At 34.7% G+C, this 27,722-nt stretch overlaps 9 non-coding genes across 9 annotated transcripts; all 9 read left to right on the forward strand.

Moving 5' to 3' along the window:
* The first annotated feature begins 1,946 nt into the window (after positions 1–1,946).
* Positions 1,947–2,019, forward strand: TRNAK-CUU (transfer RNA lysine (anticodon CUU)). Its single transcript has one exon. It is a non-coding gene; the product is annotated as a tRNA-Lys (tRNA).
* Positions 2,020–3,766: 1,747 nt separating this feature from the next.
* Positions 3,767–3,839, forward strand: TRNAK-CUU (transfer RNA lysine (anticodon CUU)). The gene has a single exon. It is a non-coding gene; the product is annotated as a tRNA-Lys (tRNA).
* A 6,438-nt stretch (positions 3,840–10,277) lies between these two features.
* On the forward strand, positions 10,278–10,350 carry TRNAK-CUU (transfer RNA lysine (anticodon CUU)). The gene has a single exon. It is a non-coding gene; the product is annotated as a tRNA-Lys (tRNA).
* Positions 10,351–10,962: 612 nt separating this feature from the next.
* TRNAK-CUU (transfer RNA lysine (anticodon CUU)) lies at positions 10,963–11,035 on the forward strand. The gene has a single exon. It is a non-coding gene; the product is annotated as a tRNA-Lys (tRNA).
* A 612-nt stretch (positions 11,036–11,647) lies between these two features.
* TRNAK-CUU (transfer RNA lysine (anticodon CUU)) lies at positions 11,648–11,720 on the forward strand. The gene has a single exon. It is a non-coding gene; the product is annotated as a tRNA-Lys (tRNA).
* Positions 11,721–16,452: 4,732 nt separating this feature from the next.
* TRNAK-CUU (transfer RNA lysine (anticodon CUU)) lies at positions 16,453–16,525 on the forward strand. The gene has a single exon. It is a non-coding gene; the product is annotated as a tRNA-Lys (tRNA).
* Positions 16,526–21,244: 4,719 nt separating this feature from the next.
* Positions 21,245–21,317, forward strand: TRNAK-CUU (transfer RNA lysine (anticodon CUU)). The gene has a single exon. It is a non-coding gene; the product is annotated as a tRNA-Lys (tRNA).
* Positions 21,318–26,062: 4,745 nt separating this feature from the next.
* TRNAK-CUU (transfer RNA lysine (anticodon CUU)) lies at positions 26,063–26,135 on the forward strand. Its single transcript has one exon. It is a non-coding gene; the product is annotated as a tRNA-Lys (tRNA).
* Positions 26,136–26,747: 612 nt separating this feature from the next.
* Positions 26,748–26,820, forward strand: TRNAK-CUU (transfer RNA lysine (anticodon CUU)). Its single transcript has one exon. It is a non-coding gene; the product is annotated as a tRNA-Lys (tRNA).
* The last annotated feature ends 902 nt before the right edge of the window (positions 26,821–27,722 follow it).

Consider the following 27,722-nt stretch of genomic DNA (forward strand, 5'->3'; position numbering starts at 1 on the left):
CTATGGCCCATCATTTCCTTCACCATTTCTAATTGTTTTACGACTCTAGAAATGCAGACTTGGAGACTTCTCGTTATGATCCAAAAAGGGGAGATTTTCAAATCTTATCACCTTGAGAGAAACTAAGGGATTAAAATCAAAACTAGATCTCACTGTGGAACAAGAGCTATTATGGCCCATTATATCCTTCACTGTTTCTGATTGTTTTACGAGTCTAGGAATGCCAACCTGGAGACGTTTCATTACAGGGTGGATTGCTTGAATCTTATAAAATCATAAAAGTCACCATATATTAGAGCAGATTGTATATTTGAAAAACATAGAAGGTGAAGAAACAGGAGTGTAGTTCTTTGGAAAAGTGTGTCAAGCAATTTAATTGTTGTAAGACGATTGAGGAATTCTTACAAAACATTTTAGTAGAGGGAGATTTTCAAATCTAACCATAAACCAGTGGACATAACCTAGCAGGGGGAAATGTTAACAAAATGCTACCTTAGAATATAAGGAATTAAGTCATATTATTTCCATAAGAGCAATGAAGCCATTGTTTAAGAAGGCAACTTTATATGGTTCAGTGGAGCTAAATCTCACCTTCCAACATAAGCAACTAGGGTCTATGATCTCTTTCACCATCAGGCCAGGAGAAATGAAACAATCCAAAAGGGGTAGGTTTTCAATGCTAATCACATGTTACTGGACACAGTCTAACTGAATAAAATCTAAATTAAACCCCACTGTCAGACAAGAGCTACTATGGCCCATCATTTCCTTCACCATTTCTAATTGTTTTACGACTCTAGAAATGCAGACTTGGAGACTTCTCGTTATGATACAAAAAGGGGAGATTTTCAAATCTTATCACCTGGACAGAAAATAAGGGATTAAAATCAAAACTAGATCTCACTGTGGAACAAGAGCTACTATGGCCCATTATATCCTTCACTGTTTCTGATTGTTTTACAAGTCTAGGAATGCCAACCTGGAGACGTTTCATTACAGGGTGTATTGCTTGAATCTTATGAAATCATAAAAGTCACCATATATTAGAGCAGATTGTATATTTGAAAAACATAGAAGGTGAAGAAACAGGAGTGTAGTTCTTTGGAAAAGTGTGTCAAGCAATTTAATTGTTGTAAGACGATTGAGGAATTCTTACAAAACATTTTAGTAGAGGGAGATTTTCAAATCTAACCATAAACCAGTGGACACAACCTAGCAGGGGAAAATGTTAACAAAATGCTACCTTAGAATATACGGAATTAAGTCATATTATTTCCATAAGAGCAATGAAGCCATTGTTTAAGAAGGCAACTTTATATAGTTCAGTGGAGCTAAATCTCACCTTCCAACATAAGCAACTAGGGTCTATGATCTCTTTCACCATCAGGCCAGGAGAAATGAAACAATCCAAAAGGGGTAGGTTTTCAATGCTAATCACATATTACTGGACACAGTCTAACTGAATAAAATCTAAATTAAACCCCGCTGTCAGACAAGAGATACTATGGCCCATCATTTCCTTCACCATTTCTAATTGTTTTACTATGGCCCATTATATCCTTCACTGTTTCTGATTGTTTTACGAGTCTAGGAATGCCAACCTGGAGACGTTTCATTACAGGGTGGATTGCTTGAATCTTATACGGTAAAGTGATATGATTTTTCTCTTGTTTAAGAAGGTAAATTTTATATCTTACATTAAGATAGAGAGCTTTGCGAGTTCCCTCCGTCCATCCTTTGCTTCCTCAAAGCTGTCTCGGAATGCAAACTTGAAGACTTTTCCTTACAGGGTGAATTCTATAGGGTAAAGTGATCTGATTTTTCTCTTGTTTAAGAAGGTAACTTTATATATTATATTAAATAGTTAAACCAAGATAGAGAGCTTTGCAAGCTCTCTCCATCCCCCCTTTGAATCCAAAGTCAGAGAATAATGCATGTAGGAATCAGCCTGGCTAGCTCAGTCGGTAGAGCATGAGACTCTTAATCTCAGGGTCGTGGGTTCGAGCCCCACGTTGGGCGAGATATGTAATTTTATATCTCCTTTATTGAAAAAATAAAAAAAGAAGGAAGGTGCTTACGTTTGGCCTAGGGAATCATAAAAGTCACCATATATTAGAGCAGATTGTATATTTGAAAAACATAGAAGGTGAAGAAACAGGAGTGTAGTTCATTGGAAAAGTGTGTCAAGCTATTTAATTGTTGTAAGACGATTGAGGAATTCTTACAAAACATTTTAGTAGAGGGAGATTTTCAAATCTAACCATAAACCAGTGGACACAACCTAGCAGGGTAAAATGTTAACAAAATGCTACCTTAGAATATAAGGAATTAAGTCATATTATTTCCATAAGAGCAATGAAGCCATTGTTTAAGAAGGCAACTTTATATGGTTCAGTGGAGCTAAATCTCACCTTCCAACATAAGCAACTAGGGTCTATGATCTATTTCACCATCAGGCCAGGAGAAATGAAACAATCCAAAAGGGGTAGGTTTTCAATGCTAATCACATGTTACTGGACACAGTCTAACTGAATACAATCTAAATTAAACCCCACTGTCAGACAAGAGCTACTATGGCCCATCATTTCCTTCACCATTTCTAATTGTTTTACGACTCTAGAAATGTAGACTTGGAGACTTCTCGTTATGATCCAAAAAGAGGAGATTTTCAAATCTTATCACCTGGACAGAAACTAAGGGATTAAAATCAAAACTAGATCTCACTGTGGAACAAGAGCTACTATGGCCCATTATATCCTTCACTGTTTCTGATTGTTTTACAAGTCTAGGAATGCCAACCTGGAGACGTTTCATTACAGGGTGGATTGCTTGAATCTTATGAAATCATAAAAGTCACCATATATTAGAGCAGATTGTATATTTGAAATACATAGAAGGTGAAGAAACAGGAGTGTAGTTCTTTGGAAAAGTGTGTCAAGCAATTTAATTGTTGTAAGAAGATTGAGGAATTCTTACAAAACATTTTAGTAGAGGGAGATTTTCAAATCTAACCATAAACCAGTGGACACAACCTAGCAGGGGAAAATGTTAACAAAATGCTACCTTAGAATATACGGAATTAAGTCATATTATTTCCATAAGAGCAATGAAGCCATTGTTTAAGAAGGCAACTTTATATAGTTCAGTGGAGCTAAATCTCACCTTCCAACATAAGCAACTAGGGTCTATGATCTCTTTCACCATCAGGCCAGGAGAAATGAAACAATCCAAAAGGGGTAGGTTTTCAATGCTAATCACATGTTACTGGACACAGTCTAACTGAATAAAATCTAAATTAAACCCCGCTGTCAGACAAGAGATACTATGGCCCATCATTTCCTTCACCATTTCTAATTGTTTTACTATGGCCCATTATATCCTTCACTGTTTCTGATTGTTTTACGAGTCTAGGAATGCCAACCTGGAGACGTTTCATTACAGGGTGGATTGCTTGAATCTTATACGGTAAAGTGATATGATTTTTCTCTTGTTTAAGAAGGTAAATTTTATATCTTACATTAAGATAGAGAGCTTTGCGAGTTCTCTCCGTCCATCCTTTGCTTCCTCAAAGCTGTCTCGGAATGCAGACTTGAAGACTTTTCCTTACAGGGTGAATTCTATAGGGTAAAGTGATCTGATTTTTCTCTTGTTTAAGAAGGTAACTTTATATATTATATTAAATAGTTAAACCAAGATAGAGAGCTTTGCAAGCTCTCTCCATCCCCCCTTTGAATCCAAAGTCAGAGAATAATGCATGTAGGAATCAGCCTGGCTAGCTCAGTCGGTAGAGCATGAGACTCTTAATCTCAGGGTCGTGGGTTCGAGCCCCACGTTGGGCGAGATATGTAATTTTATATCTCCTTTATTGAAAAAATAAAAAAAGAAGGAAGGTGCTTACGTTTGGCCTAGGGAATCATAAAAGTCACCATATATTAGAGCAGATTGTATATTTGAAAAACATAGAAGGTGAAGAAACAGGAGTGTAGTTCATTGGAAAAGTGTGTCAAGCTATTTAATTGTTGTAAGACGATTGAGGAATTCTTACAAAACATTTTAGTAGAGGGAGATTTTCAAATCTAACCATAAACCAGTGGACACAACCTAGCAGGGTAAAATGTTAACAAAATGCTACCTTAGAATATAAGGAATTAAGTCATATTATTTCCATAAGAGCAATGAAGCCATTGTTTAAGAAGGCAACTTTATATGGTTCAGTGGAGCTAAATCTCACCTTCCAACATAAGCAACTAGGGTCTATGATCTCTTTCACCATCAGGCCAGGAGAAATGAAACAATCCAAAAGGGGTAGGTTTTCAATGCTAATCACATGTTACTGGACACAGTCTAACTGAATACAATCTAAATTAAACCCCACTGTCAGACAAGAGCTACTATGGCCCATCATTTCCTTCACCATTTCTAATTGTTTTACGACTCTAGAAATGTAGACTTGGAGACTTCTCGTTATGATCCAAAAAGGGGAGATTTTCAAATCTTATTACCTGGACAGAAACTAAGGGATTAAAATCAAAACTAGATCTCACTGTGGAACAAGAGCTACTATGGCCCATTATATCCTTCACTGTTTCTGATTGTTTTACGAGTCTAGGAATGCCAACCTGGAGACGTTTCATTACAGGGTGGATTGCTTGAATCTTATAGGGTAAAGTGATATGATTTTTCTCTTGTTTAAGAAGGTAAATTTTATATCTTACATTAAGATAGAGAGCTTTGCGAGTTCCCTCTGTCCACCCTTTGCTTCCGCAAAGCTCTCTCGGAATGCAGACTTGAAGACTTTTCATTACAGGGTGAATTCTATAGGGTAAAGTGGTCTGATTTTTCTCTTGTTTAAGAAGGTAAATTTATATATTATATTAAATAGTTAAACCAAGATAGAGAGCTTTGCAAGCTCTCTCCATCCACCCTTTGCATCCGAAGTCAGAGAATAATGCATGTAGGAATCAGCCTGGCTAGCTCAGTCGGTAGAGCATGATACTCTTAATCTCAGGGTCGTGGGTTCGAGCCCCACGTTGGTCGAGATATGTAATTTTATATCTCCTTTATTGAAAAAATAAAAAAAGAAGGAAGGTGCTTACGTTTGGCCTAGGGAATCATAAAAGTCACCATATATTAGAGCAGATTGTATATTTGAAAAACATAGAAGGTGAAGAAGGGGGTAAATAAAATAGAGAACACGGGCACTAAAAGTACAAGGTTTTGAAAGAAGCAATAGATGAAACATAATAATTAGAGTAGATTATAATGCGAGGATCAAAGAAGAACGGTGTAGATCGCAGGAATATAATAGGGGTGTAATTTGTTGTTGTTTTTTTTTCCTTTTTTTCCCTTCTCTCTCTCTCTTCTTCTCTCCCCCTCTCTTGTCCCTTAGGGGGTAGGGGGAGAGGGGGTGGAGGGGGAGGGGAGGTTGGAGGGGAGAGAGGGAGAGAGGAGGTGAGGGAGGTACACAAAAAATCCGAGTATAGGTGAAATAAACAATAATCATAGATTCGGTAAATAAATCAGCACCGCCACATGAGTTCTAATAGGACTTAGAGATTGCCTACAAGAAGGCAATTTAAGCTAACGAAAGTATAGATCTCTAATCAATATAGAGAGTTTAGCAGAAGACGTCAAATGGAAGAGTGTATGAGTAGTATGAATGAATTAGGTACAGTGGTGAATGACATTGCGATTAGAGATAATCGCCGAGGAAGTAAGAGAGGATGGTTAATCAGTTATTAAATGTTGAAATTAATCTCAATTAATATCCAGGGCTTAAATACACCTAAAAAAAAATGGGCTTTTAATGACTATTTGGTATCCGAAAAAAAGTGGCACTAATACAGGAGACACATTGGACCCTTAAAGAGAAAAGTAGTTGGTGTAAGAAATGTTTTCCATTGGTATTCACTTCTTCTAAAAAAGAAGAAAAAAGGGCAGGGGTGGCAATTATGTTTTCAAAATACATACAAGTAGAAATACAATATCAGGATAGTGATATAGAAGGAAGGTTCCTAATTTTAGTTTGTACAATTAATGGTGACCTATATACATTAGTAAATGTATACTTACCTAATATCAACCCGATGAAATTACTCTCTCAAATCCTAGAGCGTGTAGATAAAATTGCTATGGGTTGTATATTATTTGGGGGAGATTTCAACTGTGTTCTGGATACAGAAATGGACATAGATAGAGAAAATAGTATAAACATAGATAAAACTAAACTTAGGAACATTAAAACCTTTTCTAATATTATTAAAAATAACAATTTGTATGATATTTGGAGAATAAGAAACCCAATAATTAAAGAATACTCCTTTTACTCATGGCCCCACAATTCACACTCAAGGATTGATTTTTTCATAGGTGACCCAAGAATAATAGAAAAGGTGGAACAGATAAAATCCATGATATGGTCCGATCACAACAGTATTATAATGACATTAAAAGAAGGGAAGACAAACCATCCAAAGTCAACCTGGAAATTAGACGAGTCAATCTTATACAATAAAGAAAATCAAGAACTCCTGAGAGAGGTCTCAAAATATTTTTTTATAGAAAATAGATCGTTAGAGTTATCAGATGTAACAATATGGTGCGCATATAAGGCAACGATTAGAGGGCACTGTATAAAGATTAAAAAACATATTCAAAGAACAGAAGGATTGGGGTTGGCTATGTTGTATATTCAATTAAACCAAATTATCAAAGAATATAAGGATAATCCAAATAGAGAAGGTCAAATAAAAATAGAGAAAATGAAACAGACCATAAAAAACAAAATATTAGAAAATATAGAAAAAAAAATGTCTAGATTAAAAATTATATATTATTATCGTCAAAACAGGGCGGATAAAATCTTAACAAACCAACTAAAAAAAAAAAGAGCTGATAATAGAATAGACAAAATTATATATGACGGAAAAACTTGCATAGCACCTAAAGAAATAGGAGAAGCTTTTAATCAATTCTATAAATCCTTGTATAATTCACCTAAAAATAACTCAAACGAGAAAATAGATAACTATCTTAAGGAGGTGAAAATTCCAAAAATATCCACAGAACAAAGAGAAAATCTTAATAAAGATATCACAAGAGAAGAGGTATTAGAACAAATAAATAAATTGGTACAATATAAAACTCCAGGCCCAGATGGTTTTAGTAATAGGTTCTATAAAGAGATGAAGGATATAATAGCAGATCCACTAACTGAGACTTTTAATGATGCCATAAAAAAGGGAGCGTTTCCACAAGAAATGTTGAAGGCAAATGTTCTGCCAATACTAAAACCAGGCAAAATACCAACAGAAGTCAAAAATTATAGACCAATCTCCTTAATAAATGTTGATGTCAAGTTGTTCGCATCAATTTTAGCCAAGAGATTAAAAACAATATTGGAGGATATAATTAATCCAGATCAAAGTGGATTTATTCCTGGGAGAAACTCAGGTAATAATGTGAGGAGGCTAATAGATGCAATGGATATGGCGGACAAAAGCGGGGATCCCCTACTGATCCTGTCTTTGGACGCAGAGAAAGCGTTTGACAGGGTCAGTTGGGGATTCATGTTTAAGGCCTTGGAAGCATTTAATATCTCTGGGTGGATGCTGGATGCGATTAGAGCTTTATATGCCAACCCATTAGCAAGATCAGTAGGTCAAAACATATGTTCTTCCTGGTTCGGATTAGAAAATGGAACGAGGCAGGGATGTCCCCTGTCTCCAATCTTATATATCATCACCATGGAGATTTTGGCTTTAAAAATAAGACAAAATCAATTAATAAAAGGCCTCAATACAACTAAGGGAGATTTAAAAATATCATTATACGCAGACGATACTCTTTTATATATTAAAAACTTAGAAAATTCTTTACCCCAAATAATGACAGAAATTGAACTGTATAGTACCATTTCAAATTATAAAATAAATATGACTAAATCGATTGCTCTGTATAAAAACGTAGGAGTAAGTAAAATAAAGGAAATTCAAATTAAATATGGCTTCTCACAACCAGAAGAATTTGTATATTTGGGGATTAGAATAATTAAGCATATAGATAGACTAATGGAAATAAATTTCTTGCACCTACTAAAACGTACTAATAAAGATTTAAAGGAATGGCGCCAACTGGAACTATCATGGTGGGGTAGAATTAACACCTTAAGGTCCTATGTCCTCCCTAAATGGATATATATGTTCAGAATGTTGCCACTAACAATCCCTCCCCCATGGATAAAAATGATAAAATCAACTTTTTCTAATTTTGTATGGAGAGGCAAAAAAACTAGAATAAAAATAGATACATTAAGCAATCACACAAGTAAAGGTGGACTAAGTTATCCAAACATAGAAAAATATTATGAGGCGGGGATAATTTATCATATAACACTATTACAGAAAGAATCCATATTTAAGGAGGGTTGGTTCTGGTTAGAGTCTGAAATGTGTCAAACCAAGAAGTTAGCTAACATAATATGGAATGACAAAATATGTGACTATTCTACTTCTCATGTGCTGAGACATTTACTACCTATGTGGGAAAAGTTAAAAAAGAAACTAGATATTAAAAACAAAATCTTTGGTTTCCAAAATATTGAACATCTAGAAAGAGAAATACCTAATATTTCTCTAAAAAAATGGAAAGAAGGAAATATCACTACAGTAGAAAACATATACATAGATGATAAGGTGAAATCTTTTAAAGTATTAAAAAATGAAGCGTCTCTTTCGCCACAAGAAGTCTTTTCATATATAAGAATAAATAGCTACCTAAAAAAAATACAAATTTATGAACCAAGGGAATAGGTACAACGCAATTAAAACTATATTTGATAATGACGAAACAAGAAAACTATTCTCAAAAAGTATTAGAATATTAGATACTAAGTTAACAGAACATTACCCAACAGCAATAAAAAGCTGGGAGAAACTTTTACATATAAATATAGACATAGAAATATGGTATGGGGTGTTAGCTAAGGTAAACAAATATGTGCATAGCATACATTTACTGGAAACCCATTACAAGGTAATAAATAAATGGCACTGGGTACCTACAAGAATGTTAAGAATTTCAACAGAAAATGATCACCTATGTTGGAGATGTGGAGAATCAAGAGGAGATTATCTTCACATATGGTGGAAATGTAAAATAGTAACCCCTTGTGGAGCTGGGTGAGAATTCTGTTACTTAAACTGGATAATATTAAAATAGAGACCAGCCCAGATATGATGTTGCTTCACTTTAGGTGGCCTGCTTTAATCAAAAGAAAACAGATATTGACAACTCATTGTTTGATAGCGTCAAAAATAATTATAGCTAGAAACTGGAAAAAGACACAAGAATTCTCTAAAGCAAAGCTTATACAACAAATACAATTTCAGATAAGAATGGAAATGGGAGTAAACAAAAGTCGAAGTAACAGTAAAGAGAATAATTTTTGGCTTAACTGGTTAGAATTGTTGGAACAAGAGGAAAAAAAAAATGTAATAGAAACAGTTAAAAACACAACATATACTTCCATAAGATAGAGATGAGAAAATTAAATTCACCACTGTACCAAGACAATGTATGAGTGATTGATGAATGAATGTAGAAGAGATTTTTCTCCCCTGTCTCTACCCACCACTACCCCCCGCCCTCTGTCTCCCATAAATAGAGACATTGAATATTCAATGGTATCTGGTCCATGGATATGGAAACAGACTCGCATAGGATCAAAAAGTAGAACCCTAAAATAAAAGTGGTCGGGAATTTGGGGAAGAGAAGAGGTGAGCAAGCGAGGAGAGTAGGGAGAGGGAAGGGGAGAAGAGAGTGGAGGGGAAGGGACGAGGGGGAAGGGAGAGAGAGGAAGAGAGATAGGGAGTACGGAAAGTAGTCAAATGAGATAGGGAGAGGAAATACTATATTGATGATGACTCTTTACCAAAGCCTTATACAATGATGTATTCGAAAAGTCTCTCGGCTGGTAATGTCTGAAATAAAAAAAAAAAAAAAAGAAGAAGGTAAATTTTATATCATACATTTAGATAGAGAGCTTTGCGAGTTCCCACCGTCCACCCTTTGCTTCCGCAAAGCTCTCTCGGAATGCAGACTTGAAGACTTTTCATTACAGGGTGAATTATATAGGGTAAAGTGGTCTGATTTTTCTCTTGTTTAAGAAGGTAAATTTATATATTATATTAAATAGTTAAACCAAGATAGAGAGCTTTGCAAGCTTTCTCCATCCACCCTTTGCATCCGAAGTCAGAGCATAATGCATGTAGGTATCAGCCCGGCTAGCTCAGTCGGTAGAGCATGAGACTCTTAATCTCAGGGTCGTGGGTTCGAGCCCCACGTTGGGCGAGATATTTAATTTTATATCTCCTTTATTGAAAAAATAAAAAAAGAAGGAAGGTGCTTACGTTTAGCCTAGGGAATCATAAAAGTCACCATATATTAGAGCAGATTGTATATTTGAAAAACATAGAGGGTGAAGAAACAGGAGTGTATTTTTTTGGAAAAGTGTGTCAAGCAATTTAATTGTTGTAAGACGATTGAGGAATTCTTACAAAACATTTTAGTAGAGGGAGATTTTCAAATCTAACCATAAACCAGTGGACACAACCTAGCAGGGGAAAATGTTAACAAAATGCTACCTTAGAATATAAGGAATTAAGTCATATTATTTCCATAAGAGCAATGAAGCCATTGTTTAAGAAGGCAACTTTATATGGTTTAAGCTTTGCGAGTTCCCTCTGTCCACCCTTTGCTTCCGCAAAGCTCTCTCGGAATGCAGACTTGAAGACTTTTCATTACAGGGTTAATTCTACAGGGTAAAGTGGTCTGATTTTTCTCTTGTTTAAGAAGGTAAATTTATATATTATATTAAATAGTTAAACCAAGATAGAGAGCTTTGCAAGCTCTCTCCATCCACCCTTTGCATCCGAAGTCAGAGCAGAATGCATGTAGGTATCAGCCCGGCTAGCTCAGTCGGTAGAGCATGAGACTCTTAATCTCAGGGTCGTGGGTTCGAGCCCCACGTTGGGTGAGATATTTAATTTTATATCTCCTTTATTGAAAAAATAAAAAAAGAAGGAAGGTGCTTACGTTTAGCCTAGGGAATCATAAAAGTCACCATATATTAGAGCAGATTGTATATTTGAAAAACATAGAGGGTGAAGAAACAGGAGTGTATTTTTTTGGAAAAGTGTGTCAAGCAATTTAATTGTTGTAAGACGATTGAGGAATTCTTACAAAACATTTTAGTAGAGGGAGATTTTCAAATCTAACCATAAACCAGTGGACACAACCTAGCAGGGGAAAATGTTAACAAAATGCTACCTTAGAATATAAGGAATTAAGTCATATTATTTCCATAAGAGCAATGAAGCCATTGTTTAAGAAGGCAACTTTATATGGTTTAAGCTTTGCGAGTTCCCTCTGTCCACCCTTTGCTTCCGCAAAGCTCTCTCGGAATGCAGACTTGAAGACTTTTCATTACAGGGTTAATTCTACAGGGTAAAGTGGTCTGATTTTTCTCTTGTTTAAGAAGGTAAATTTATATATTATATTAAATAGTTAAACCAAGATAGAGAGCTTTGCAAGCTCTCTCCATCCACCCTTTGCATCCGAAGTCAGAGCAGAATGCATGTAGGTATCAGCCCGGCTAGCTCAGTCGGTAGAGCATGAGACTCTTAATCTCAGGGTCGTGGGTTCGAGACCCACGTTGGGCGAGATATATAATTTTATATCTCCTTTATTGAAAAAATAAAAAAAGAAGGAAGGTGCTTACGTTTAGCCTAGGGAATCATAAAAGTCACCATATATTAGAGCAGATTGTATATTTGAAAAACATAGAAGGTGAAGAAACAGGAGTGTAGTTTTTTGGAAAAGTGTGTCAAGCAATTTAATTGTTGTAAGACGATTGAGGAATTCTTACAAAACATTTTAGTAGAGGGAGATTTTCAAATCTAAAAAAAATGGGCTTTTAATGACTATTTGGTATCCGAAAAAATCCAAGTGGCACTAATACAGGAGACACATTGGACCCTTAAAGAGAAAAGTAGTTGGTGTAAGAATTTTTTTCCATTGGTATTCACTTCTTCTAAAAAAGAAGAAAAAAGGGCAGGGGTGGCAATTATGTTTTCAAAATACATACAAGTAGAAATACAATATCAGGATAGTGATATAGAAGGAAGGTTCCTAATTTTAGTTTGTACAATTAATGGTGACCTATATACATTAGTAAATGTATACTTACCTAATATCAACCCGATGAAATTACTCTCTCAAATCCTAGAGCGTGTAGATAAAATTGCTATGGGTTGTATATTATTTGGGGGAGATTTCAACTGTGTTCTGGATACAGAAATGGACATACATAGAGAAAATAGTATAAACATAGATAAAACTAAACTTAGGAACATTAAAACCTTTTCTAATATTATTAAAAATAACAATTTGTATGATATTTGGAGAATAAGAAACCCAATAATTAAAGAATACTCCATTTACTCATGGCCCCACAATTCACACTCAAGGATTGATTTTTTCATAGGTGACCCAAGAATAATAGAAAAGGTGGAACAGCTAGAGATAAAATCCATGATATGGTCCGATCACAACAGTATTATAATGACATTAAAAGAAGGGAAGACAAACCATCCAAGGTCAACCTGGAAATTAGACGAGTCAATCTTATACAATAAAGAAAATCAAGAACTCCTGAGAGAGGTCACAAAATATTTTTTTATAGAAAATAGATCGTTAGAGTTATCAGATGTAACAATATGGTGCGCATATAAGGCAACGATTAGAGGGCACTGTATAAAGATTAAAAAACATATTCAAAGAACAGAAGGATTGGGGTTGGCTATGTTGTATATTCAATTAAACCAAATTATCAAAGAATATACGGATAATTCAAATAGAGAAGGTCAAATAAAAATAGAGAAAATGAAACAGACCATAAAAAACTAAATATTAGAAAATATAGAAAAAAAAATGTCTAGATTAAAAATTATATATTATTATCGTCAAAACAGGGCGGATAAAATCTTAACAAACCAACTAAAAAAAAAAGAGCTGATAATAGAATAGACAAAATTATATATGACGGAAAAACTTGCATAGCACCTAAAGAAATAGGAGAAGCTTTTAATCAATTCTATAAATCCTTGTATAATTTACCTAAAAATAACTCAAACGAGAAAATAGATAACTATCTTAAGGAGGTGAAAATTCCAAAAATATCCACAGAACAAAGAGAAAATCTTAATAAAGATATCACAAGAGAAGAGGTATTAGAACAAATAAATAAATTGGTACAATATAAAACTCCAGGCCCAGATGGTTTTAGTAATAGGTTCTATAAAGAGATGAAGGATATAATAGCAGATCCACTAACTGAGACTTTTAATGATGCCATAAAAAAGGGAGCGTTTCCACAAGAAATGTTGAAGGCAAATGTTCTGCCAATACTAAAACCAGGCAAAATACCAACAGAAGTCAAAAATTATAGACCAATCTCCTTAATAAATGTTGATGTCAAGTTGTTCGCATCAATTTTAGCCAAGAGATTAAAAACAATATTGGAGGATATAATTAATCCAGATCAAAGTGGATTTATTCCTGGGAGAAACTCAGGTAATAATGTGAGGAGGCTAATAGATGCAATGGATATGGCGGACAAAAGCGGGGATCCCCTACTGATCCTGTCTTTGGACGCAGAGAAAGCGTTTGACAGGGTCAGTTGGGGATTCATGTTTAAGGCCTTGGAAGCATTTAATATCTCTGGGTGGATGCTGGATGCGATTAGAGCTTTATATGCCAACCCATTAGCAAGATCAGTAGGTCAAAACATATGTTCTTCCTGGTTCGGATTAGAAAATGGAACGAGGAAGGGATGTCCCCTGTCTCCAATCTTATATATCATCACCATGGAGATTTTGGCTTTAAAAATAAGACAAAATCAATTAATAAAAGGCCTCAATACAACTAAGGGAGATTTAAAAAATATCATTATACGCAGACTCTTTTATATATTAAAAACTTAGAAAATTCTTTACCCCAAATAATGATAGAAATTGAACTGTATAGTACCATTTCAAATTATAAAATAAATATGACTAAATCGATTGCTCTGTATAAAAACGTAGGAGTAAGTAAAATAAAGGAAATTCAAATTAAATATGGCTTCTCACAACCAGAAGAATTTGTATATTTGGGGATTAGAATAATTAAGCATATAGATAGACTAATGGAAATAAATTTCTTGCACCTACTAAAACGTACTAATAAAGATTTAAAGGAATGGCGCCAACTAGAACTATCATGGTGTGGTAGAATTAACTCCTTAAGGTATGTCCTATGTCCTCCCTAAATGGATATATATGTTCAGAATGTTGCCACTAACAATCCCTCCCCCATGGATAAAAATGATCAAATCAACTTTTTCTAATTTTGTATGGAGAGGCAAAAAACCTAGAATAAAAATAGATACATTAAGCAATCACACAAGTAAAGGTGGACTAAGTTATCCAAACATAGAAAAATATTATGAGGCGGGGATAATTTATCATATAACACTATTACAGAAAGAATCCATATTTAAGGAGGGTTGGTTCTGGTTAGAGTCTGAAATGTGTCAAACCAAGAAGTTAGCTAACATAATATGGAATGACAAAATATGTGACTATTCTACTTCTCATGTGCTGAGACATTTACTATCTATGTGGGAAAAGTTAAAAAAGAAACTAGATATTAAAAACAAAATCTTTGGTTTCCAAAATATTGAACATCTAGAAAGAGAAATACCTAATATTTCTCTAAAAAAATGGAAAGAAGGAAATATCACTACAGTAGAAAACATATACATAGATGATAAGGTGAAATCTTTTAAAGTATTAAAAAATGAAGCGTCTCTTTCGCCACAAGAAGTCTTTTCATATATAAGAATAAATAGCTACCTAAAAAAAATACAAATTTATGAACCAAGGGAATAGGTACAACGCAAGTAAAACTATATTTGATAATGACAAAACAAGAAAACTATTCTCAAAAAGTATTAGAATATTAGATACTAAGGTAACAGAACATTACCCAACAGCAATAAAAAGTTGGGAGAAACTTTTACATATAAATATAGACATAGAAATATGGTATGGGGTGTTAGCTAAGGTAAACAAATATGTGCATAGCATACATTTACTGGAAACCCATTACAAGGTAATAAATAAATGGCACTGGGTACCTACAAGAATGTTAAGAATTTCAACAGAAAATGATCACCTATGTTGGAGATGTGGAGAATCAAGAGGAGATTATCTTCACATATGGTGGAAATGTAAAATAGTAACCCCCTTGTGGAGCTGGGTGAGAATTCTGTTACTTAAACTGGATAATATTAAAATAGAGACCAGCCCAGATATGATGTTGCTTCACTTTAGGTGGCCTGCTTTAATCAAAAGAAAACAGATATTGACAACTCATTGTTTGATAGCGTCAAAAATAATTATAGCTAGAAACTGGAAAAAGACACAAGAATTCTCGAAAGCAAAGCTTATACAACAAATACAATTTCAGATAAGAATGGAAATGGGAGTGAACAAAAGTCGAAGTAACAGTAAAGAGAATAATTTTTGGCTTAACTGGTTAGAATTGTTGGAACAAGAGGAAAAAAAAAATTTTCATAGAAACAGTTAAAAACACAACATATACTTCCATAAGATAGAGATGAGAAAATTAAATTCACCACTGTACCAAGACAATGTATGAGTGATTGATGAATGAATGTAGAAGAGATTTTTCTCCCCTGTCTCTACCCACCACTACCCCCCGCCCTCTGTCTCCCATAAATAGAGACATTGAATATTCAATGGTATCTGGTCCATGGATATGGAAACAGACTCGCATAGGATCAAAAAGTAGAACCCTAAAATAAAAGTGGTCGGGAATTTGGGGAAGAGAAGAGGTGAGCAAGCGAGGAGAGTAGGGAGAGGGAAGGGGAGAAGAGAGACGATGGGGAAGGGAGAGAGAGGAAGAGAGATAGGGAGTACGGAAAGTAGTCAAAAGAGATAGGGAGAGGAAATACTATATTGATGATGACTCTTTATCAAAGCCTTATACAATGATGTATTCGAAAAGTCTCTTGGCTGGTAATGTCTGAAATAAAAAAAAAAAAAAAAAAAAAAAAAGAAGGTAAATTTTATATCATACATTAAGATAGAGAGCTTTGCGAGTTCCCTCCGTCCACCCTTTGCTTCCGCAAAGCTCTCTCGGAATGCAGACTTGAAGACTTTTCATTACAGGGTGAATTATATAGGGTAAAGTGGTCTGATTTTTCTCTTGTTTAAGAAGGTAAATTTATATATTATATTAAATAGTTAAACCAAGATAGAGAGCTTTGCAAGCTCTCTCCATCCACCCTTTGCATCCGAAGTCAGAGCATAATGCATGTAGGTATCAGCCCGGCTAGCTCAGTCGGTAGAGCATGAGACTCTTAATCTCAGGGTCGTGGGTTCGAGCCCCACGTTGGGCGAGATATTTAATTTTATATCTCCTTTATTGAAAAAATAAAAAAAGAAGGAAGGTGCTTACGTTTAGCCTAGGGAATCATAAAAGTCACCATATATTAGAGCAGATTGTATATTTGAAAAACATAGAAGGTGAAGAAACAGGAGTGTAGTTCTTTGGAAAAGTGTGTCAAGCAATTTAATTGTTGTAAGACGATTGAGGAATTCTTACAAAACATTTTAGTAGAGGGAGATTTTCAAATCTAACCATAAACCAGTGGACACAACCTAGCAGGGGAAAATGTTAACAAAATGCTACCTTAGAATATAAGGAATTAAGTCATATTATTTCCATAAGAGCAATGAAGCCATTGTTTAAGAAGGCAACTTTATATGGTTTAAGCTTTGCGAGTTCCCTCTGTCCACCCTTTGCTTCCGCAAAGCTCTCTCGGAATGCAGACTTGAAGACTTTTCATTACAGGGTGAATTCTATAGGGTAAAGTGGTCTGATTTTTCTCTTGTTTAAGAAGGTAAATTTATATATTATATTAAATAGTTAAACCAAGATAGAGAGCTTTGCAAGCTCTCTCCATCCACCCTTTGCATCCGAAGTCAGAGCATAATGCATGTAGGAATCAGCCCGGCTAGCTCAGTCGGTAGAGCATGAGACTCTTAATATCAGGGTCGTGGGTTCGAGCCCCACGTTGGGCGAGATATGTAATTTTATATCTCCTTTATTGAAAAAATAAAAAAAGAAGGAAGGTGCTTACGTTTGGCCTAGGGAATCATAAAAGTCACCATATATTAGAGCAGATTGTATATTTGAAAAACATAGAAGGTGAAGAAGGGGGCAAATAAAATAGAGAACACGGGCACTAAAAGTACAAGGTTTTGAAAGAAGCAATAGATGAAACATAATAATTAGAGTAGATTATAATGCGAGGATCAAAGAACGGTGTAGATCACAGGAATATAATAGGGGTGTAATGTGTTGTTTTTTTTTTCCTTTTTTTCCCTTCTCTCTCTTCTTCTCTCCCCCTCTCTTGTCCCTTAGGGGGTAGGGGGAGAGGGGGTGGAGGGGGAGGGGAGGTTGGGGGGAGAGAGGGAGAGAGGAGGTGAGGGAGGTACACAAAAAATCTCCCTCACCTCCTCAATTGGATTAATTGTAACAATATGGTGCGCATATAAGGCAACGATTAGAGGGCACTGTATAAAGATTAAAAAACATATTCAAAGAACAGAAGGATTGGGGTTGGCTATGTTGTATATTCAATTAAACCAAATTATCAAAGAATATAAGGATAATCCAAATAGAGAAGGTCAAATAAAAATAGAGAAAATGAAACAGACCATAAAAAACAAAATATTAGAAAATATAGAAAAAAAATGTCTAAAAAAAAAATGTCTAGATTAAAAATTATATATTATTATCGTCAAAACAGGGCGGATAAAATCTTAACAAACCAACTAAAAATGGAACGAGGCAGGGATGTCCCCTGTCTCCAATCTTATTTATCATCACCATGGAGATTTTGGCTTTAAAAATAAGACAAAATCAATTAATAAAAGGCCTCAATACAACTAAGGGAGATTTAAAAATATCATTATACGCAGACGATACTCTTTTATATATTAAAAACTTAGAAAATTCTTTACCCCAAATAATGACAGAAATTTAACTGTATAGTATTATTTCAAATTATAAAATAAATATGACTAAATCGATTGCTCTGTATAAAAACGTAGGAGTAAGTAAAATAAAGGAAATTCAAATTAAATATGGTTTCTCACAACCAGAAGAATTTGTATATTTGGGGATTAGAATAATTAAGCATATAGATAGACTAATGGAAATAAATTTCTTGCACCTACTAAAACGTACTAATAAAGATTTAAAGGAATGGCGCCAACTAGAACTATCATGGTGGGGTAGAATTAACACCTTAAGGTCCTATGTCCTCCTTAAATGGATATATATGTTCAGAATGTTGCCACTAACAATCCCTCCCCCATGGATAAAACTAATAAAATCAACTTTTTCTAATTTTGTATGGAGAGGCAAAAAACCTAGAATAAAAATAGATACATTAAGCAATCACACAAGTAAAGGTGGACTAAGTTATCCAAACATAGAAAAATATTATGAGGCGGGGATAATTTATCATATAACACTATTACAGAAAGAATCCATATTTAAGGAGGGTTGGTTCTGGTTAGAGTCTGAAATGTGTCAAACCAAGAAGTTAGCTAACATAATATGGAATGACAAAATATGTGACTATTCTACTTCTCATGTGCTGAGACATTTACTACCTATGTGGGAAAAGTTAAAAAATAAACTAGATATTAAAAACAAAATCTTTGGTTTCCAAAATATTGAACATCTAGAAAGAGAAATAACGTAATATTTCTCTAAAAAAATGGAAAGAAGGAAATATCACTACAGTAGAAAACATATACATAGATGATAAGGTGAAATCTTTTAAAGTATTAAAAAATGAAGCGTCTCTTTCGCCACAAGAAGTCTTTTCATATATAAGAATAAATACCTACATAAAAAAATACAAATTTATGAACCAAGGGAATAGGTACAACGCAATTAAAACTATATTTGATAATGACGAAACAAGAAAACTATTCTCAAAAAGTATTAGAATATTAGATACTAAGGTAACAGAACATTACCCAACAGCAATAAAAAGCTGGGAGAAACTTTTACATATAAATATAGACATAGAAATATGGTATGGGGTGTTAGCTAAGGTAAACAAATATGTGCATAGCATACATTTACTGGAAACCCATTACAAGGTAATAAATAAATGGCACTGGGTACCTACAAGAATGTTAAGAATTTCAACAGAAAATGATCACCTATGTTGGAGATGTGGAGAATCAAGAGAAGATTATCTTCACATATGGTGGCAATGTAAAATAGTAACCCCCTTGTGGAGCTGGGTGAGAATTCTGTTACTTAAACTGGATAATATTAAAATAGAGACCAGCCCAGATATGATGTTGCTTCACTTTAGGTGGCCTGCTTTAATCAAAAGAAAACAGATATTGACAACTCATTGTTTGATAGCGTCAAAAATAATTATAGCTAGAAACTGGAAAAAGACACAAGAATTCTCGAAAGCAAAGCTTATACAACAAATACAATTTCAGATAAGAATGGAAATGGGAGTAAACAAAAGTCGAAGTAACAGTAAAGAGAATAATTTTTGGCTTAACTGGTTAGAATTGTTGGAACAAGAGGAAAAATTTTTTTTCATAGAAACAGTTAAAAACACAATATATACTTCCATAAGATAGAGATGAGAAAATTAAATTCACCACTGTACCAAGACAATGTATGAGTGATTGATGAATGAATGTAGAAGAGATTTTTCTCCCCTGTCTCTACCCACCACTACCCCCCGCCCTCTGTCTCCCATAAATAGAGACATTGAATATTCAATGGTATCTGGTCCATGGATATGGAAACAGACTCGCATAGGATCAAAAAGTAGAACCCTAAAATAAAAGTGGTCGGGAATTTGGGGAAGAGAAGAGGTGAGCAAGCGAGGAGAGTAGGGAGAGGGAAGGGGAGAAGAGAGTGGAGGGGAAGGGACAATGGGGAAGGGAGAGAGAGGAAGAGAGATAGGGAGTACGGAAAGTAGTCAAATGAGATAGGGAGAGGAAATACTATATTGATGATGACTCTTTATCAAAGCCTTATACAATGATGTATTCGAAAAGTCTCTCGGCTGGTAATGTCTGAAATAAAAAAAAAAAAAAAAAAAAAAAGAAGGTAAATTTTATATCATACATTAAGATAGAGAGCTTTGCGAGTTCCCTCCGTCCACCCTTTGCTTCCGCAAAGCTCTCTCGGAATGCAGACTTGAAGACTTTTCATTACAGGGTGAATTATATAGGGTAAAGTGGTCTGATTTTTCTCTTGTTTAAGAAGGTAAATTTATATATTATATTAAATAGTTAAACCAAGATAGAGAGCTTTGCAAGCTCTCTCCATCCACCCTTTGCATCCAAAGTCAGAGCATAAAGCATGTAGGTATCAGCCCGGCTAGCTCAGTCGGTAGCGCATGAGACTCTTAATCTCAGGGTCGTGGGTTCGAGCCCCACGTTGGGCGAGATATGTAATTTTATATCTCCTTTATTGAAAAAATAAAAAAAGAAGGAAGGTGCTTACGTTTAGGCTAGGGAATCATAAAAGTCACCATATATTAGAGCAGATTGTATATTTGAAAAACATAGAAGGTGAAGAAACAGGAGTGTAGTTTTTTGGAAAAGTGTGTCAAGCAATTTAATTGTTGTAAGACGATTGAGGAATTCTTACAAAACATTTTAGTAGAGGGAGATTTTCAAATCTAACCATAAACCAGTGGACACAACCTAGCAGGGGAAAATGTTAACAAAATGCTACCTTAGAATATAAGGAATTAAGTCATATTATTTCCATAAGAGCAATGAAGCCATTGTTTAAGAAGGCAACTTTATATGGTTTAAGCTTTGCGAGTTCCCTCTGTCCACCCTTTGCTTCCGCAAAGCTCTCTCGGAATGCAGACTTGAAGACTTTTCATTACAGGGTGAATTCTATAGGGTGAAGTGGTCTGATTTTTCTCTTGTTTAAGAAGGTAAATTTATATATTATATTAAATAGTTAAACCAAGATAGAGAGCTTTGCAAGCTCTCTCCATCCATCCTTTGCATCCGAAGTCAGAGCATAATGCATGTAGGTATCAGCCCGGCTAGCTCAGTCGGTAGAGCATGAGACTCTTAATCTCAGGGTTGTGGGTTCGAGCCCCACGTTGGGCGAGATATTTAATTTTATATCTCCTTTATTGAAAAAATAAAAAAAGAAGGAAGGTGCTTACGTTTAGCCTAGGGAATCATAAAAGTCACCATATATTAGAGCAGATTGTATATTTGAAAAACATAGAAGGTGAAGAAACAGGAGTGTAGTTTTTTGGAAAAGTGTGTCAAGCAATTTAATTGTTGTAAGACGATTGAGGAATTCTTACAAAACATTTTAGTAGAGGGAGATTTTCAAATCTAAAAAAAATGGGCTTTTAATGACTATTTGGTATCCGAAAAAATCCAAGTGGCACTAATACAGGAGACACATTGGACCCTTAAAGAGAAAAGTAGTTGGTGTAAGAATTTTTTTCCATTGGTATTCACTTCTTCTAAAAAAGAAGAAAAAAGGGCAGGGGTGGCAATTATGTTTTCAAAATACATACAAGTAGAAATACAATATCAGGATAGTGATATAGAAGGAAGGTTCCTAATTTTAGTTTGTACAATTAATGGTGACCTATATACATTAGTAAATGTATACTTACCTAATATCAACCCGATGAAATTACTCTCTCAAATCCTAGAGCGTGTAGATAAAATTGCTATGGGTTGTATATTATTTGGGGGAGATTTCAACTGTGTTCTGGATACAGAAATGGACATACATAGAGAAAATAGTATAAACATAGATAAAACTAAACTTAGGAACATTAAAACCTTTTCTAATATTATTAAAAATAACAATTTGTATGATATTTGGAGAATAAGAAACCCAATAATTAAAGAATACTCCTTTTACTCATGGCCCCACAATTCACACTCAAGGATTGATTTTTTCATAGGTGACCCAAGAATAATAGAAAAGGTGGAACAGATAGAGATAAAATCCATGATATGGTCCGATCACAACAGTATTATAATGACATTAAAAGAAGGGAAGACAAACCATCCAAGGTCAACCTGGAAATTAGACGAGTCAATCTTATACAATAAAGAAAATCAAGAACTCCTGAGAGAGGTCACAAAATATTTTTTTATAGAAAATAGATCGTTAGAGTTATCAGATGTAACAATATGGTGCGCATATAAGGCAACGATTAGAGGGCACTGTATAAAGATTAAAAAACATATTCAAAGAACAGAAGGATTGGGGTTGGCTATGTTGTATATTCAATTAAATCAAATTATCAAAGAATATACGGATAATTCAAATAGAGAAGGTCAAATAAAAATAGAGAAAATGAAACAGACCATAAAAAACTAAATATTAGAAAATATAGAAAAAAAAATGTCTAGATTAAAAATTATATATTATTATCGTCAAAACAGGGCGGATAAAATCTTAACAAACCAACTAAAAAAAAAAAGAGCTGATAATAGAATAGACAAAATTATATATGACGGAAAAACTTGCATAGCACCTAAAGAAATAGGAGAAGCTTTTAATCAATTCTATAAATCCTTGTATAATTTACCTAAAAATAACTCAAACGAGAAAATAGATAACTATCTTAAGGAGGTGAAAATTCCAAAAATATCCACAGAACAAAGAGAAAATCTTAATAAAGATATCACAAGAGAAGAGGTATTAGAACAAATAAATAAATTGGTACAATATAAAACTCCAGGCCCAGATGGTTTTAGTAATAGGTTCTATAAAGAGATGAAGGATATAATAGCAGATCCACTAACTGAGACTTTTAATGATGCCATAAAAAAGGGAGCGTTTCCACAAGAAATGTTGAAGGCAAATGTTCTGCCAATACTAAAACCAGGCAAAATACCAACAGAAGTCAAAAATTATAGACCAATCTCCTTAATAAATGTTGATGTCAAGTTGTTCGCATCAATTTTAGCCAAGAGATTAAAAACAATATTGGAGGATATAATTAATCCAGATCAAAGTGGATTTATTCCTGGGAGAAACTCAGGTAATAATGTGAGGAGGCTAATAGATGCAATGGATATGGCGGACAAAAGCGGGGATCCCCTACTGATCCTGTCTTTGGACGCAGAGAAAGCGTTTGACAGGGTCAGTTGGGGATTCATGTTTAAGGCCTTGGAAGCATTTAATATCTCTGGGTGGATGCTGGATGCGATTAGAGCTTTATATGCCAACCCATTAGCAAGATCAGTAGGTCAAAACATATGTTCTTCCTGGTTCGGATTAGAAAATGGAACGAGGCAGGGATGTCCCCTGTCTCCAATCTTATATATCATCACCATGGAGATTTTGGCTTTAAAAATAAGACAAAATCAATTAATAAAAGGCCTCAATACAACTAAGGGAGATTTAAAAAATATCATTATACGCAGACGATACTCTTTTATATATTAAAAACTTAGAAAATTCTTTACCCCAAATAATGATAGAAATTGAACTGTATAGTACCATTTCAAATTATAAAATAAATATGACTAAATCGATTGCTCTGTATAAAAACGTAGGAGTAAGTAAAATAAAGGAAATTCAAATTAAATATGGCTTCTCACAACCAGAAGAATTTGTATATTTGGGGATTAGAATAATTGAGCATATAGATAGACTAATGGAAATAAATTTCTTGCACCTACTAAAACGTACTAATAAAGATTTAAAGGAATGGCGCCAACTAGAACTATCATGGTGTGGTAGAATTAACTCCTTAAGGTCCTATGTCCTCCCTAAATGGATATATATGTTCAGAATGTTGCCACTAACAATCCCTCCCCCATGGATAAAAAAGATCAAATCAACTTTTTCTAATTTTGTATGGAGAGGCAAAAAACCTAGAATAAAAATAGATACATTAAGCAATCACACAAGTAAATGTGGACTAAGTTATCCAAACATAGAAAAATATTATGAGGCGGGGATAATTTATCATATAACACTATTACAGAAAGAATCCATATTTAAGGAGGGTTGGTTCTGGTTAGAGTCTGAAATGTGTCAAACCAAGAAGTTAGCTAACATAATATGGAATGACAAAATATGTGACTATTCTACTTCTCATGTGCTGAGACATTTACTACCTATGTGGGAAAAGTTAAAAAAGAAACTAGATATTAAAAACAAAATCTTTGGTTTCCAAAATATTGAACATCTAGAAAGAGAAATACCTAATATTTCTCTAAAAAAATGGAAAGAAGGAAATATCACTACAGTAGAAAACATATACATAGATGATAAGGTGAAATCTTTTAAAGTATTAAAAAATGAAGCGTCTCTTTCGCCACAAGAAGTCTTTTCATATATAAGAATAAATAGCTACCTAAAAAAAATACAAATTTATGAACCAAGGGAATAGGTACAACGCAATTAAAACTATATTTGATAATGACGAAACAAGAAAACTATTCTCAAAAAGTATTAGAATATTAGATACTAAGGTAACAGAACATTACCCAACAGCAATAAAAAGCTGGGAGAAACTTTTACATATAAATATAGACATAGAAATATGGTATGGGGTGTTAGCTAAGGTAAACAAATATGTGCATAGCATACATTTACTGGAAACCCATTACAAGGTAATAAATAAATGGCACTGGGTACCTACAAGAATGTTAAGAATTTCAACAGAAAATGATCACCTATGTTGGAGATGTGGAGAATCAAGAGGAGATTATCTTCACATATGGTGGAAATGTAAAATAGTAACCCCCTTGTGGAGCTGGGTGAGAATTCTGTTACTTAAGCTGGATAATATTAAAATAGAGACCAGCCCAGATATGATGTTGCTTCACTTTAGGTGGCCTTCTTTAATCAAAAGAAAACAGATATTGACAACTCATTGTTTGATAGCGTCAAAAATAATTATAGCTAGAAACTGGAAAAAGACACAAGAATTCTCTAAAGCAAAGCTTATACAACAAATACAATTTCAGATAAGAATGGAAATGGGAGTAAACAAAAGTCGAAGTAACAGTAAAGAGAATAATTTTTGGCTTAACTGGTTAGAATTGTTGGAACAAGAGGAAAAAAATTTTTTTCATAGAAACAGTTAAAAACACAACATATACTTCCATAAGATAGAGATGAGAAAATTAAATTCACCACTGTACCAAGACAATGTATGAGTGATTGATGAATGAATGTAGAAGAGATTTTTCTCCCCTGTCTCTACCCACCACTACCCCCCGCCCTCTGTCTCCCATAAATAGAGACATTGAATATTCAATGGAATCTGGTCCATGGATATGGAAACAGACTCGCATAGGATCAAAAAGTAGAACCCTAAAATAAAAGTGGTCGGGAATTTGGGGAAGAGAAGAGGTGAGCAAGCGAGGAGAGTAGGGAGAGGGAAGGGGAGAAGAGAGTGGAGGGGAAGGGACGATGGGGAAGGGAGAGAGAGGAAGAGAGATAGGGAGTACGGAAAGTAGTCAAATGAGATAGGGAGAGGAAATACTATATTGATGATGACTCTTTACCAAAGCCTTATACAATGATGTATTCGAAAAGTCTCTCGGCTGGTAATGTCTGAAATAAAAAAAAAAAAAAAGAAGGTAAATTTTATATCATACATTAAGATAGAGAGCTTTGCGAGTTCCCTCTTTCCCTCCGTCCACCCTTTGCTTCCGCAAAGCTCTCTCGGAATGCAGACTTGAAGACTTTTCATTACAGGGTGAATTATATAGGGTAAAGTGGTCTGATTTTTCTCTTGTTTAAGAAGGTAAATTTATATATTATATTAAATAGTTAAACCAAGATAGAGAGCTTTGCAAGCTCTCTCCATCCACCCTTTGCATCCGAAGTCAGAGCATAATGCATGTAGGTATCAGCCCGGCTAGCTCAGTCGGTAGAGCATGAGACTCTTAATCTCAGGGTCGTGGGTTCGAGCCCCACGTTGGGCGAGATGTTTAATTTTATATCTCCTTTATTGAAAAAATAAAAAAAGAAGGAAGGTGCTTACGTTTAGCCTAGGGAATCATAAAAGTCACCATATATTAGAGCAGATTGTATATTTGAAAAACATAGAAGGTGAAGAAACAGGAGTGTATTTTTTTGGAAAAGTGTGTCAAGCAATTTAATTGTTGTAAGACGATTGAGGAATTCTTACAAAACATTTTAGTAGAGGGAGATTTTCAAATCTAACCATAAACCAGTGGACACAACCTAGCAGGGGAAAATGTTAACAAAATGCTACCTTAGAATATAAGGAATTAAGTCATATTATTTCCATAAGAGCAATGAAGCCATTGTTTAAGAAGGCAACTTTATATGGTTTAAGCTTTGCGAGTTCCCTCTGTCCACCCTTTGCTTCCGCAAAGCTCTCTCGGAATGCAGACTTGAAGACTTTTCATTACAGGGTGAATTCTACAGGGTAAAGTGGTCTGATTTTTCTCTTGTTTAAGAAGGTAAATTTATATATTATATTAAACAGTTAAACCAAGATAGAGAGCTTTGCAAGCTCTCTCCATCCACCCTTTGCATCCGAAGTCAGAGCATAATGCATGTAGGAATCAGCCCGGCTAGCTCAGCCGGTAGAGCATGAGACTCTTAATCTCAGGGTCGTGGGTTCGAGCCCCACGTTGGGCGAGATATGTAATTTTATATCTCCTTTATTGAAAAAATAAAAAAAGAAGGAAGGTGCTTACGTTTGGCCTAGGGAATCATAAAAGTCACCATATATTAGAGCAGATTGTATATTTGAAAAACATAGAAGGTGAAGAAGGGGGTAAATAAAATAGAGAACACATAATAATTAGAGTAGATTAAAATGCGAGGATCAAAGAAGAACGGTGTAGATCACAAGAATATAATAGGGGTGTAATGTGTTGTTGTTTTTTTTTCCTTTTTTTCCCTTCTCTCTCTCTCTTCTTCTCTCCCCCTCTCTTGTCCCTTAGGGGGTAGGGGGAGAGGGGGTGGAGGGGGAGAGGGGGTGGAGGGGGAGGGGAGGTTGGGGGGAGAGAGGGAGAGAGGAGGTGAGGGAGGTACACAAAAAATCCGAGTATAGGTGAAATAAACAATAATCATAGATTCGGTAAATAAATCAGCACCGCCACATGAGTTCTAATAGGACTTAGAGATTGCCTACAAGAAGGCAATTTAAGCTAACGAAAGTATAGATCTCTAATCAATATAGAGAGTTTAGCAGAAGACGTCAAATGGAAGAGTCTATGAGTAGTATGAATGAATTAGGTACAGTGGTGAATGACATTGCGATTAGAGATAATCGCCGAGGAAGTAAGAGAGGATGGTTAATCAGTTATTAAATGTTGAAATTAATCTCAATTAATATCCAGGGCTTAAATACACCTCAAAAAAAATGGGCTTTTAATGACTATTTGGTATCCGAAAAAATCCAAGTGGCACTAATACAGGAGACACATTGGACCCTTAAAGAGAAAAGTAGTTGGTGTAAGAAATGTTTTCCATTGGTATTCACTTCTTCTAAAAAAGAAGAAAAAAAGGCAGGGGTGGCAATTATGTTTTCAAAA

This window comes from Pelobates fuscus, chromosome 2, assembly GCF_036172605.1.
Source record: "Pelobates fuscus isolate aPelFus1 chromosome 2, aPelFus1.pri, whole genome shotgun sequence".
Lineage (NCBI taxonomy): Eukaryota > Metazoa > Chordata > Amphibia > Anura > Pelobatidae > Pelobates > Pelobates fuscus.